The sequence below is a fragment of the Aphelocoma coerulescens genome, chromosome 5 (assembly GCF_041296385.1).
Source record: "Aphelocoma coerulescens isolate FSJ_1873_10779 chromosome 5, UR_Acoe_1.0, whole genome shotgun sequence".
Classification (NCBI taxonomy): domain Eukaryota; kingdom Metazoa; phylum Chordata; class Aves; order Passeriformes; family Corvidae; genus Aphelocoma; species Aphelocoma coerulescens.
The window spans coordinates 56281675-56287674 of NC_091019.1; the positions used below are offsets into that span (position 1 = coordinate 56281675).

Sequence of the window (6000 nt, forward strand, 5' to 3'; positions counted from 1 at the left end):
TCCATTGCATATGTGCAAATTTTAAGGTATGAATTTAAAAATCTGTGGTACAGTCAATAAAAATGGACCATATAATTCTCTTTTATTGTCAGGAAAGAGCTCTTTTGTTCAGAAAAATGTTATTTGCACAGCAGTCAAATATATATATAGATATATGGTCATAGGTAACTTAGGTAGGGTACATACACTTGTGGGTGTCATACAGCTTATAATGCTGCTTCTCTTCCTTCAGATGATTTCTGCTTAATGACACTAGACATATGACACAGACACATCTGATTATTGAGAAAAAGATATAATCCACAGCTGCAAAATGAAAAATAATTCTTCTTACTTAAATGATACAGATCTTTTCACATCAACCAGTGTGAATCTTGGTCAGAACAGATGTTATCAAAGTTTGTAGTAACAGTAACTATTCAGTGTTCTCTTAAGTAAATTTGCCAAAATATTCTCTAGAGACTACCTGAATTGCAGAAATTATTTCCATTATGTGTACAAATAGAGAAGCTGAATATTAAAACAAAATATGATTAAAAATCTGAATGTTTGATATCTTGAACTTTATTTATAATTATTTGATGGTCATTATTTATTTTCCATATGCCAAGTGACTTATTTTTTGAAGTGTTCAAATTATTTTACCTTAATATATTTAAATCTCTTTGAAGACATTGCTGATATAGGGAATTTCCTGTTCCAATGCAAGCAGGTGTGTCTGTGGATGGCAATACTTTGCTGCAGTAGTCTGAGTTGTACTCTTGAAACAAATACTTTCAGAGAGCTCAAATTCTTCTGCTCTTTATTACTACAATATGCCTCAGCTAGGTGGATGCTTGCCAGATTTCTAGGTTCTTCTGAACCAGTCATATTAACTTTAAAATAATCTTAAGAGAAAAAGTTATGCATTAATTTTGCCCTGCTTTAGAAATGGTGGGCACCACTGTTGGAATAAACAGTATGTCTGTGCAAATCAACAGAAAACTGTCTGGCCTAAGTGACAGACTTCACTATAAATAAGATTTCCTCTATCAGCAGCTCTGCCATTATCTAGTTCATTCACCTTTGATCAATACCTGCACTTTGGTCTGTAGCTGCCATTAACTGGCCTTTAAATTAGGAAACGACTGTATTCTTTCAATTAGGAAAGGACTGTATTTTTCTATGTACTTTTATGATACCCAATCTTGCATAAGGACACATCCCCAGATACCATCAGGGCTCACTCATAAGTGAACCCTTCCTAGGGACTGGAGTGGATACAGTTTGTAATTTTGTGTGTTGCAATGGCTAAGTTTTTCTATCCTATTTTAGTGTTAATATAAGAACATAAACAGAGTGACGCTGATCCTTTCCTGATAAACTTCTGAACCTGGAACATTTATAACAGAATGATATTTAAGATCATAGCTTAAATGGGACTTTCATAATGACTTAGTATTGCATTTGACAAGATTGAAACATTCAGGAATTTGTCTAGTAAACTTGTTACTTAGGAAAACACATCAAGATTTTTCTAAATTTAGGCTTATTTATATTCTGCATGTCATTTTAGAAAGACATTATTAGAAACCTCCATGTATAAACATGGAGCATAACAGAGTTACCTGCAAATATGACTTGATGTAATGGAACATTTCTACATACCATTGGCTTATGATTTTAATTTAAATGCTGAATTTTGTGGGAATTTAAAAAAAACAAACATTCCACCCTCTCTTTTAAATAACATCCCTGGTTTTTAATCTTCAGGAGATGTTTGCTAATTGTACTAAAAGCAAGTACAAGCTATCTTGTATTTGCTGCAGGATGTTGTTATGACAACTAGAAGTTTCTTTGTGTAGAGCTCTGGAAGATATGATCATTTTTGGATCAAGGCAGAAAATATTCAACAGTTTTAGTACTAAGTTTTTCTGTATCCAAGAGTATGTCTTTTGATACATGAACAAGAATATCTTCAGCAGATTATCTACATTAAAAAACCCAAACACGTATAAAGGTTTTTTACATTTTGAGATTCATAAAAAACTTTTAAGTTATTATTAAAAAAAAGTAAATCTGATTTTTAAACAATATTGAGGTTTATTTTAATTGCAATTAATACTGGTTCCAGAGCCTTTTACAGTCAGTGAATAAACTCCAAGATTATGGATGAATAATAACACTGTTGTGTGTGCTGTTCTTGTTGAAGCAAAGAACAAGTTTTACATTATAACGGTGTGTATTTCCTGTATTTGTGTTCCTAGTTCTCACTCATCCTTTCAACTATTCAGAAATATTGCCTAAGCAGCAGGGCCAAACTTACTATTATTTTTAGGAAGGGCATTCAGTTCAAAGCTCTCAGTTTGCCCTACAGATATGTACATCCCTCAGCAGATACTCCACTCTTAAAATAGCTATATCCCAACTCTCCCAGTGCCCATTCTTGCTCAGATGTATTCTTCCCTCCTGCCTTTAATGAAAATTTTATCTTATCCAGTCCTCTTCACAATTAATGCAGTTAATTTTGAAGTGGTTTATGAGACCTTTCAGTTTTACACTTCAGTTTATCCCTTTAAATAATACAGATGTTCCTCTCTGGGTTTTTCTAACAGATGGTTTCGTTTTCTTTTTTTTCTGTATTGGCTGTCAAATACAAATTTGCTTTTAATGTAAGGTTGCCTAGACCAGTTTCATCAGCAAGACAGAGTTTCCTTAAATTCTTCTCAGCATTGTTCTATTTTGTTTTTCTCCAGAAATTCTATCACATTTTCAAATTAATGGGAATAATATCTCTTTCTAGGATGCTAGGCCTCACACAGGAAAAATTCAATTTCACAAAATATTACTTTCACCATTTCTGTTTCCTTTTGGAACAAACAATTTGTAATGGAGGGGAGATGCAGTCAGTGTTGTATGTATTGGTTTTACCTCACTAGGTTCTGCCTGAAAGTGTTTCAGCCTTAAGGAGAATTTAAGCAGGCATTTGCTCTAAGTCTGTAAGATCTAGCTGCCTTCAGGACCAGTAGAATGAAAATTCAGTTATTTTAATGTATGACTGCTAATGTGAACAAGTTAAAACAGGTTTTTCCTTTTTCTATCAGTTGTTGGTAGATTTGTAACACGTTACGACAAACAGAAAATTGGACCAGTACTGCCACCATTAAATCAGTCTGGATTCTTAAGAAATGGTAGGTTTTGTTGGCATGAAAAGGAGGTGAAAAGGTACTATGGTGTCTTAAAGAACAGAGACTAATGTTTCTATGCAGGAATCTGCATGGTGGACAGTGTTTGCATTCAGCCTTGAATCTAAATCAAAATATATAATGGATCCAAATTGCCCTAAATTCTCATTAATCAACCTCTCCACCATGATGAGTAAAACATTTATCTGTTTTACAACTACAGGATGACTAAACTAAAGGCAACAAATTGCTGTGTCATCTTTCTTGTCAACATCCATAAGTCTGATTCATTTAATTTATAGCTGTATACTAGACAGAACTGTGATAAGCCTGTAAGAAGTGCTGAGCATTAGAGAAGAGATATTTTTTTGGTATAAATCCTGCACCACCCTGAAAAAAGAGCCACTGTTCTCTGGCAAATGCTACAGCTGCAGTAAAATTAGAGACAGACACCCAATTAAAATGCAAGCTATATTTATAGCTTTAAAAATAAATGAAAAATTAAAGAGAAAAATGTAAGCTCAAAATGTTTTAGTACACCTTTTTTTTTTTTTTTTTTTTTAAATTCCAGTCCAACAGCATATTGGACACAGGCTCTTATTGCCCTCAATATCATCCTGTCAGAGCACCTTCCATTACAGTGCCAGCAGCCAAATCAGTATCAATTGTAAGCTGTTGGCTGTAGTGTTGTCTGCTCCTTAGCAGTAGAAAATGGCACTGTGGACACATGTTACTGCACATAGCTTTAAAGTTTTTCAAAGATATATACAAGGCACTTGTGGCACTAGCTAATGACGTTTGGCTACCCTTAATTACCAACGGACTTTTGTCTCCCATGAAGAGAAATTTTGCTGAGAAAAGCCAGAGAAATGAAGCTGCAGACTGTAATTTTTTTCTAGGTGTTTTAAGTGATCTTTTATTTATCCACAGTCCAGACAATGGACTGCTTGGAAGAGAGGAATACAAAATTATATGAGGCTGATCTACAGTGTAAGGAACGGATTACTAGTCTAGTTAGGCCAAGCTTCAGAGTATAAACACTATAGCTTTTCCTTCATGTTAGAACTTCTTAGCACTAAAAGCTTGTAATATCACCTGTCTGAGAAATTTTTTCCCATCTAAGAGAGATAGAGATTCCTAGCTAACAGAAGTTAACAGGATCTGTGAATAACAATTTATCAGATTTGCGTTTAAGTGACCAACCGCGGCTGCGTACCTGGACTGTGAATGAGTCCTCAAAATGCTCTCTATCCTCTGCCAGCATCATCTTTTTCTTGCTCAGTTTCTGCTTTAGCCAGCTGCTCCATGAGCTCTTCTTCACACGCTGTACCGTTTTTGTGGCCGTGCTGTAGGATGGGTAGAGCTGTAGGTCATCTGCATTACACTAGCATTTGATTCTGTGTCTCCAGTTCACTTTGTAGTTGCTTGGTGAAAAGACAGTAAAATAATTGATCCTTCTGAGAATACACAGATGAGGAGTCTTAGTTTCTTCCACTGCTCCTTGAAAATGTATATTTTTAGGAAAGTGTCAAATCCTTTGAGTCTAGTCTTTAAATATGTCCTTCTTTGAGGTAGTCTGGCAGTGTCATGTGGCTTTCCAAATTAGGTATACCATTTTCCTCATTTTCCTCTCCCTTTTCTCTCTTCTTTTTTCCCAATAATAATCATAATTGTAATAATTATTATAATCAAAATCATCGTCATTATTATTATCATCATTATCATCATTAAGAAAAGGGGGAAAAAAGCATGAGAAAATTTAAGACAGTAGAGAGGAAAAATGAGTGGAGGAATGGAATTAGTTTCTCATGCAAAATCAGGCTTAGGATAAAAATACACTGCCTTTTTCTTCAGGTGGACTGAAAATATTTCCCACTCATTCATTATGTTATATTTTAAAATTAATGATATTTTATATACCAGTTTATTTTTCTTTAATCCATTCCTAAATTTATGCTGGATGCCACAATCTGCAAGGCCTTGCTGTCTCTGAAGCTGTATAATATCTCTTTCTGATCCCATACCACATTAGTGGTGAACTAAGGCTACCCAAAGTCCTTCCCATTGATGCTTCAAGGAGTATTGAAAAGATCTTTCAGTACAGCAGTGTTTTTCTTGTCATGTTTTTTTTATATCTGCAGGAATATGAAATTCTTCTAATTAAATGTTAAACATAGAGGAAAGTTTAAGACTGGAAGGTAAGTCTAAATGCATAAACCACAAAGGAATAAGATGCTGCTGTGATATTCTCTATCTCTTTTTTTTTTTTTTTCCCTGTCCAATGAGTTTATTTAAATTAGTGAAATATGTGTTTGACCAAGTTGTTCCAGAGCATAATACAAATATTCACAGTTCTTTGCAGTGGGTAATCCTACACCCCCCATAGGGACTTTGACTTCGTAAGAGCAATAGACCTGTACTAGGTTTGTGGCATTTCATTAGGATCACTCTTTTGCAGGATTAGGAAATCACAAAGTATAAGGAAGGAATAAGCCTTTTTACCTGGGCAACACTGTCCCCTCTATCACGAAGTCACCATTTCCCCTTAAAGACACCCCCAAGGCAGTTCTCTACCTCTTCCTCACCCTCCCAGTCTGTCTCAGAAATAGTTACCGAGGATTGCCTCCTCTAGTAAAGAGTAACAGCTGTGGAAACAGTCTAAGCTTGTTAGTGGCATTTCTGCTCACTGATGTCTCCTTTAGTCTTGTAGAGATGGAACCATAAATTTCACTATTTACTGGTCTTGTTATTACTATGCTGTGTTTTCTTGAGATTTGGGGAAGGGCTGTGGAATGTCAGACTAAACCTCTACATTATTGGCTTCTAATTTATTAGG

General features: G+C 34.9%; 1 long non-coding RNA gene across 1 annotated transcript; it reads right to left on the minus strand.

Annotated features, from left to right (window-relative positions):
* Positions 1-95: 95 nt before the first annotated feature.
* LOC138111846 (uncharacterized) lies at positions 96-5733 on the minus strand. The gene is made up of 3 exons (XR_011151476.1): positions 5667-5733; positions 4381-4510; positions 96-306 (listed from the first exon to the last, which is right to left on the minus strand). It is a non-coding gene; the product is annotated as an uncharacterized lncRNA (long non-coding RNA).
* Positions 5734-6000: the final 267 nt, after the last annotated feature.